Raw genomic sequence first — 9,196 nt, forward strand, 5'->3', positions numbered from 1 at the left:
ACTTCTGCCCATATTCTTTTTATATCATTTGTATTGACTCCTTCCTTCTCATTGATGCCTATTAGTCTCACATTGTTCATCTTTGCATCGTCTTGCAAGTGATGAATTATTGTTTTTCCTGCATCCAAGTTGTTTTTAAGAGGTCTTTTCTTACCTTTTCACTAACTGCACCAGCGTCTTCAGGATCTGAAACTCTATCTTCATTTTCACTCAAATGGTTTTGCAAGCTTGTGATTGAGATTTTAAATTCCTCTATACCTTTTTGACACTGCTTCATGAGATCTATTTCTTTCCTGTATTGCTCATTCAAGGAATCCATTGCTTTTCTAAGCTCCTCTATTTTTTTTATCAGTGTTTTCTTGAGAAGCAGTTATTCATTCTTTTACTTCAGAGATTATTTCTGATCTTATTTCCTCCTTATGTTTCTGCATTTGATTCTTTACTTCAGATGTTATTAATTCAGAGATTTTTTATTTTAGAAATTAATTCTTATCTGATTTCCTCTATACCTTTCTGCTGTTGTTTCTTTATTTCAGATGTTATTAGTTTGTACATTTCATCTGAGATAGTGTCCTCTGCCCTTGTTCTGCATAGGCTCAGTGTCTGAGATTGCATTTTGCTCCTTCTTTTTGTCATTTTGTATACCACTGACCTCTGACCTTTGGTGTAGAGCTTTGGTGCAGTTGTAACCTTAGCACTTCCTGAAATTCGAGTGCCAGTCTATTAATTGAGTTTATCCAGTTGTGCCTGGTTTGGATCCAGCTGTTGTGCTCAGCTTCTTCCTCCTGTAGCCCGTGGAAGTGAACCTGTTGTGCTCTTCTGTCACAACAGTGAACCTGTTGTGCTCCTCTGTTGTGCCCCTGGCTCGGGGGGGGCAGGTGAGGGCAGAAGGTCTCCCTCACACTAGCAGGACCTGGGCTTGGACTGGGTCTGGGGGCTCCTGAGAGAGTGGCAGAAGTTCTCACTCACTTGGTGGGCTTGGAAGATGGGCTCTGGAGGGGTGGAGGGGTCCCAAGGGCTCGGTAGAAGGTCTCACTCACAGGACATGCCTAGGTTTGGTCTGAAGAGGTCCTGCGGGTGCATGGGAGCCAGAAGCTTTCCCACACACTCGCTGGGCCTGGGTTTGGGCTGGATCTGGGACTTCTCAAATGCGCAAAAGAAGTTCTCACTCACTAGGTGGGCTTGGATGGGGGCTGACCTTTCTTTAACAATGTAAGGAGTTCCTGGGGAGATGGCTCAGTGGAATAAGCACTTCCCTGGCAAGCACAAGGACCTAAGTTCAATCCCTGGTTCTGCAAAATAAATAAAAAAAAATAAAAAATTATAAAACCCCCAAAAAATCAAAAACCAAAAACCAAACAAACAAAAAATAAGTGTAAGGAAACTTTATTGACAAGTGGTGCAATATAGCAAATCTAGAGTAAGGGAAAACAAAGTGGGGATGTGGTTCCCCTCCCTCATTTGAAAGTCCTACAAGTCAATCAGGCAGGAGGCTGGCCTTTACTGTGGCAGATTTGGACCCAACTCCCCGTGATGGACATACTTCCAGGTACCAGATCTCCTCACACCTCTAGTGAGGGGAGAAACATACCCAGGAGGGTGTGGGCTGGATCTCACACTGGCTGCTTGGCTTCTTTATCCCACATACCTCAACCCTTCAAGAGGAAAGCTCCCCAGCTTAGGGAACAGATTTCAAGAAAATGGGCTAAACACATCCATCCTAAAATTTGGGGAGCTGCCTCATGTCTCAGTTTTCCTCCACCCAGTGTTTAGTCAGGTTTGACATCCACATTCTGCCAGTGATGCAGCCAGACCCAAAGTGAGTAGTCTCAATCACATTCTTATTTTAATCAGTGCTTTGGGGGCTGCTAGGATAACTGTCATCTGATGTAGTTAAAGACTCTTTCTAGACCATGGAAGTCAACTGAAGATACAAGGCACTCTTGCTACTCGGGCTTGAATGGTCTTAGGAAGGCCAGTCATCCTCCACAGAGGTCACTCCTGTATTGTGCTGGTCCAAGTGTGGTGCAGTGATCAAAAGGGCCTTGTCAAGAGCCTGGCTTGAGCTTCAACCCACAGAAGCCTCACTCAGGGAAGTCTGATATATGCATGTGAAGGCCCAACCATGCAGCAGAGCTGGGCAAGCTGGTATAGGCTGCCTGTCTTTGGTCATATTTTCCACACCCTCCTGATAGTCTCATGTCATGAGGCTTAGTCCCTTCTGTAAAGGGTCTGAGTTCGTTGTACTAAGACAGCCAGGTGGGATATGCGTGGGCCCAAGCTAGCAGAGCCTGCACAGTGGTCACTCAGTAACTGACAGTAACCTGCACAAGCCCATTGGTGCTTGCAGGGCACCAGCCCAGGGCAGCAGAGTCCTGCTCAGCCAGTGTCTAGAGTGCCAGTATGGCAAAGAAGTCCAGTATCTGTGGCATTCATGGGTCACGAGGCACATGGTGCTCACATTGACCACCCTGTGCAGGGTCACCAGGCGGGCATACTAGTGGGTGCTATCACGCTCACAATGTGGGCCTCCTAGTAATGCTCTGGAGTGTGCTGCTACTCTGCCAGATCAGGAAATCAATGAAGAAGAAGGAGCACATGTACTGCTGCAGGGCAAGCATGCCTGTGCTGGGCCATGGCTGGAAGCCATTAGAAGGTGGCAGTACTTGAGGAGACCACTGTCTCGGGTCTCCCCAGGGCTGTATGTGGCAATAATACAATGCCACAGATGCTCCAGGGCCTCAGCAAAGTCCCATACAGGATCTCACCTGTCACTGTTGGGTGAAAAGTCTCAGATATGGATGTAGACAAGTACTGGCCAAAAAACAGCAGAGTCTAGAACTGCTGAACTTGAACTGAGACCTCACTAAGGCCACAAACTTGAGTTCCATGTTCTTGCCACTCTTGTTGGACAGTGAGCTGAGGCCCCAGTGGTCTGTGTACATAGACACTTTCACAAACTTCTGCATACTTCTTGAGTGTCAGTGATCCTGGCCCTGCTCATATCAGTTGCAGGAAGTCCAGCAGACAGGCAAGCGCCACAGCCTTGGTCAGCTGTAAGCATGTCTCTCTGTGCAACTGCACCGAGACTACCAGGTCTAAGTCCTTATAGCCAATTTCAGGGTGCAACACATGGCTGGCAGCTGTCCTATATAGTCCTACACTATGTACCTGAGGTCACTGTTTCTCAAGGCTACTGAGAACTATCTGCACAATCTATCGGGTTTGCATGTTCAGCGTCAGGAAGTTGTCACGCCAGTGGATGGAAATCCACTCAGGATTGCATTCACTGCTTCGCCTATGACCAGCTCAGCCTGCTAAGGTGCTCTTCAGGGGAAGTTGATGAGGCCTCTGGGTTGGGCCCTCTACCAGCCTGTGCCGCCATGAGTGCAGCAGTCCCTACCTGCACAACCACTCTCTCTAGGCAATGAACCCTGCTCTTTGATGGCATCATTCCCCGTGCCCTGAGACCAGATGTCAAAAACCAAGGGATAGTGTAATTAGGGCAACGAGGGCAGAAAGAGCAGCTGGCTCTAGCCTGGGAAATGGATGCAAGAGCAGAGTGGCAGTGGGGGTGAAGTAAACCCTGGCCATACTTGCAGCGGCAGCAGCTGCGACTATTGGACACTCCTAACCACTGATTTTAAATATCATGCTATCATAAATACTATTGGATTCGAATTTATTTCTGACCTTGTGCTAAATTCCACAGATGTAGTAGTCTCTTCATCCACAGTGGAAGGATATTTTAATTATATCGTCATACATTTTTAAAATGTACACTTAAAGATACCTAGCAAGGCTAGGCTGTAACCATTTCTAGATATTTTCTTGGGAATTCTCTTGATCATCTCTACGTGCTTTTTTTTTCTGTTTGATTTTTAGACTCAGCATATCCAGATTTAAAAATAACCTGTTTGTAATTTTGAAATTACATTAATGTTTAGGATATTTACGAGGTGTGTGTAGACATTCATTTACATTTATCTTTTTTTCCCAGTAAAATAAAAATTTACTGTGTATTTATTGTTTTATCTTTTATTTTTAATTGTCCCATATCTACTTTTGTATTCCCATTTTTCTTCATACTTTGTATAATTGTATTCCTACATATTATGTTTTATTTATGTTAGAGAGAGTATTAAGTATTTCATTGGAATTTTCACTGAACTATTTATGTATTTTAGTAATTTGAGGCTCTTTGATTCTCTAAATATTGTATTTCTGATTTAATCTTTAGTAATTATTCATTTTTTCTGACTTTTAAATTTTTTATTTTAATAATTTTATTGAGAAAGAAATAGCAATAAGGTAGTTTCAAAAGAGGTTAGTAGTACAGTTACAATAATTAATACATTGCATATTGTTGTCTTTGTAGGAGTTATTCCTACTACAAGATGCAGATATGATATCTTCTCTAAACACTATTAGTTCAAAACCTTCTCACTGAACTAAGAGAAAGTAGTTGTATATTTATGCTATTTTGAATATACAGATATATATTTTTTTCCACTACAAAATGGTCCATTTATATTCCCTTTTTTGTTTACTTTTGTCAGAGATGTGTATTCCAATGCCATTCATGAATTCATACAGAGTAATCCAATATAGTCCAATAGTCTATAATAGTAGTGGGTTATACACAAGACTGGCAGTGTCTGAAGTTGTTGACTCGAACATTTTACAGCTCAGTGTATTAATATGGCTTTACTTTTTTACCTCAATTGTATACTTTTGTGCTAGATGGTTATTACCAAGATAAAGCAAGACCTATATAACAATAATGTAACTTTTGTATCTGACAAGTTTAGTCAAATCCCCTCAGGACTTACCCTGAAACCCTGTAGAGCAGTGTGTAGAGCTTTTGTCAGTGTCAACCATGTGGATGAGTCATGGCCAATGGTTGACCAGTTTGTTCTCTGAGACTTTTTTTTTCTCACTAGATCAAAAATCTTTATTATATAAATATATTTTACTAACAGCATTAGTTACCCCCTTCCCCCAAAACTAGATTAATACCACATAGAAAATTTATGGTTAATTCCAATACTAATTTAAATTTGACAGAACCCTTAAAAGGGACTTGCAAATTAGAGTCTGGTGACACCCTGGTTCCATAAAAGGGCATGAAAATCTGTACTGTGGAGAGCCCAAGCCTGCAGAACAGTCATCTTGTCACTCTTGCTAATTAACGCAAGTACATCTTTGCCACTTCATTTAAAATTATTTTCTGACTGATTTTTAAACCTGATTAATAGCATGAAGCTCACAGATGCAATAATAATAATAATAATAATAATAATAATAATAATAATAATAATACCTGTAAAGACAGACTTTAATAAAACACATAATGCTAAGAGATGTGATCTTCTTTTGGTATCTTAGCACAGATAGGCAAAACTTAATGAGTTTTATTTTCTTTATCTAAATATTTTAAAGAGAATTCAAAATAGTTTAAAAAATTTGAAATGATACAGAATTTCACTAAATAAAGCAATAAGAATTCAGCAATGGTTGTTTTATTGCATAAGTTGTCTTCAAATTAGTTGTTTAGGTTACCAGATATAAGCATGCAAAATTGGTTTTAAAAAATAATGAGAAGTTAGGAGAAGAAAAAAATTTTATTTATTTATTTTAAGTTTAAGGCTTTTATTGATAGATGGATGCCACTAGCTACTGTACTCAGTGAAATAAGTCAAACACACATGTGCAAACCTTGTACTATCTCTTTAGTGCAAGAACCTGAAAGAGTAAATAAAATCTGAAGGGCACAACAGATACTGTGAAAAGGGAATGAATCTGATCAAAAGGAAAAAAAATTACTGGGATGAGGAGGACAAGAGAGGGAGTGGGGAAAAGAGAGATATCTTGTATGCAAGCAGGATGGTTTGAATAATTGTACTGTGAATTTCTGCTGGTCTGTGGAAAGGAAAAGTTAATGCTTGATTTTTTTGTTTCCTTTTTCAATTTTTTCTCTTCTTAATTTCTTTTCTTTTTTTTTTAAGGAAGGAAAGGTTTATTTAGCTCACAGTTACTGGAGGTTTCAGTTCATATTCAGCTGGCTCCAAGGCAGAGCAGCACATGGCAGAGAACAACCTTTCATGGTGGCAGCAAAGAGCAAAATGAGGGAGTAGCAGCAATAGTGGTAACAGAGAGGAAGTCTGTCTCTCTGTCTCTCTTATGTTACATTCAGGTTATCCACACCAGGTTGGGTGTAACACTCACACGCTATAATCCCAGGAGTACTAAAACCCATAATCCCAGGAGATCATGGGTTAATCTCAAACTCTAGAAGTCCCTGTGCCATGATTACATGAGGCTGTGGGGGACAACTAGACAAAAACCCTAACATTCCACTCTTGGACCCCCAAAGTCTCATGCACATCCCTTTATGCAAAAGACATTTTAGTTCATCTGTAAGAATTGCCAAAGACTCAATGGTTTCTGCATGGTTGAAAAGCCAAAGTCCCAAGTCTCCTCCAACATCTAAGGCAAACTCTTTATCTGTGAGTCCTTGCACAAGAGAAAAGTTATACACTTACAGCATTCAGTGGCACAAAACAAACATTACCATTCCAAAATGTACACACAGTAGGATACCAAGCATTGGGACCAACACAACTCCAAAATCCAGCAGGGCAAACATTAAATCCTGTAGGTCCTTGTGGAACATCCAAAGCAATCTGTGGTAAATTGTAAGTTCCATGTGGCTCCACCCCTATGGCATTCGTGGTGGTAACTTCCATGGTTTCTCTCTTAGCCTGGCTTTGCTCCCTCCTTGCAGTCTCCCTTAGATGATCCACATTCTGGCTTTTCCAAATATCTGGGGTTTCCCCCAAATAGACTTCTCACAGCTTTACACACTGCCTTCTCAGGGGCACACTGCCTGGCCTCCTGGGCCTTCTGAAATCTAGGTGGAAGCCTTCTTAACCTCAGAAGTCCTGCATTCTGCATGTGCCTAAAATCAATACCACGTGGATGATGCCAAGGTCTGCTGCCAGTTGGAGCAGTCGCCAGGCTTTCGTCTCTCTTGGCTGCAGGGATCAAGGGCCTGGATCGCTGAGCACTACGAACCTAATTCCAAGGAATAATTCTCCATGCTGGTGCCACCATTCTAGAAGAAAGGGTTGTGTGGCTTTCCCATCAAGGCAAAGTCCCTGACCGTTACAGTTCTGAGGCTGTAAAGAGTGGAGACCTGCCTCCTCCTGTGATGCCCTCAGGCCATTCTTTCCATTCCCTTGTTCCTTCCCAGAAATGGAGGTACTCTCAGTTCTATCTTTGCAGTCCACAGCTTTATGGGAACTTCCGTTCTGGCCAAACTCACAACATTTTAAATCACCTGCTGGGTTTTTTGATATTTTTTCCATAATTTTATTGATAAACAAATAGCAATGAGAAAGTTTCAAATCAAATTGGTAGGACAGGTTCAATAATTAACACATTGCATACATTCTTCCTAGTGGTTAATTGCTGTACAAGATGCGGACATGATATCCTATTTACAAACACCATTAGAACAAATCCCTCTATTCATTAAGAGAATGTAACTATATATCTATCCTAACCATTTTGAATACACAGATAAAAAATGGACATTCATCTGTATTCCCTTTTTTTGTTAAGTTCTGTTATTTGAATATTATAGGTGTGTGAACTCAGCAAAATATTGTAAAAGAGTCCAGTAGCCCATAACAGTATTGGGTCTTCCACTTGACTGGCAATGTCAGAAATTGTTGACCTGAGTCCCCTACAGCTCAACATAACAGCATGGCTTTACTTCTTATGTATTATTTTTATACTTTTCTGCTGATGGTTAAGACCACGGTAAGGCAAGACCTATGCAACAAGAATTGTCACTTTTTGGTCTGAGAAGGTCAGTGAAATGCCCTCAGGATTTATCCTGAGATCCTGTACCTCAGATTGTAGAACCTTTGTCAGTGTCAGCCATGTGGATGAGTCACAGCCATTGCTTGGCCAATGTGCTCTCTGTGAAAGACCGAGAGAATGTTTTCTCTCTATGTGACTCTCCTTAGGCACACTCTACATCAGCTATCACTTTCCTCTTTGGCCCCATAATCTCCTTGATCAGAAAATTTGGGAAACCCTTGAGTTACATGAAGTTGCAGTACAAGTTCTCATATGTCCTGAGTCTTAATTGACCTTAGAAGGCTAGGGCCAAAATGTGGCTTTCCTTGCAGCCCTCCTTTTTCTCTAGTTTTGGTCTGCAAACTTAGGTTGTTAAAAATGGAGAAGACAAGCTTATTGTTATGAACATACAACTTAGGTTGTTAAGCTTAACCTCACTATCTGTCTGCATAACAAACATCTCAGGCATAATATGGAACAGATATTTTTCATCAAGTATTGATATATTGAACTTTACATTCCTACAGAATATGATAAAAATCATTTAAAATCAGAATATACTTTAAAAATAGGCATAAGGAATTATATACTTCTTATGTTTACACATAAGTCCAAAAATCTCACCATATACAACCTTGAAGCAGAACAGTCCCACAATATTCCTTTTCCCGTCTCTTGCTTTCATTCACCACCCACTTCTTTTTGAGCAACCATGTAACCAAGAGACATCAGAGCAGCAAGTGGCATGTCATGACAAGCAGCCCATATTCAGAAGGCCAGAATGACAGGTACTCCAAGCATGAAACTACTATTATAAAATAACATCTCCAGTGCAGTAGCTTAGTTCACAGGTATCAGTATATATAGTTAGTCAGGGTGAGAGTCTTTCCAATTAACTGCTAGATTAAAAATCTTCTGAAGATTCTCAGGATCATTGCCTTGCCCATCTTCTACATGTAACTGTATGGCTTGACTTTTCATGTTTCCTAGCTATTCTCCTTTCCCTGTCTTGGTTAGTTAGTCCTTGAGATCCTGCTTTCCTTTTACTTGTATTATAACTTTCTTTTTTTTTACTTTTTTCCATAATTTTATTGAGAAACAAATAGCAATAAGACAGTTTCAAAACAAATTGGTAGGATAGTTTCAATAATTGACACATTGCATACATTCTTCCTAGTGGTTAATTGCTGTACAAGATGGGGACTTGATATCCTATTTACAAACACAATTAAAACAAATCCCTCTATTCATTAAGAGAATGTAACTATATATCTATCCTAACCACTTTTTTTTTCTTTTCAAAGTTTTATTGATAAACATATAGCAA

The 9,196-nt window shown here is 40.4% G+C and overlaps 1 pseudogene; it reads right to left on the reverse strand.

The window, feature by feature from the left end:
• Positions 1-2,246: 2,246 nt before the first annotated feature.
• LOC101571611 lies at positions 2,247-3,385 on the reverse strand (annotated as a pseudogene).
• Positions 3,386-9,196: the final 5,811 nt, after the last annotated feature.

The sequence above is a fragment of the Octodon degus genome, unplaced genomic scaffold (genome assembly GCF_000260255.1).
Source record: "Octodon degus isolate 3935 unplaced genomic scaffold, OctDeg1.0 scaffold00378, whole genome shotgun sequence".
NCBI classification, from domain to species: Eukaryota; Metazoa; Chordata; class Mammalia; order Rodentia; family Octodontidae; genus Octodon; species Octodon degus.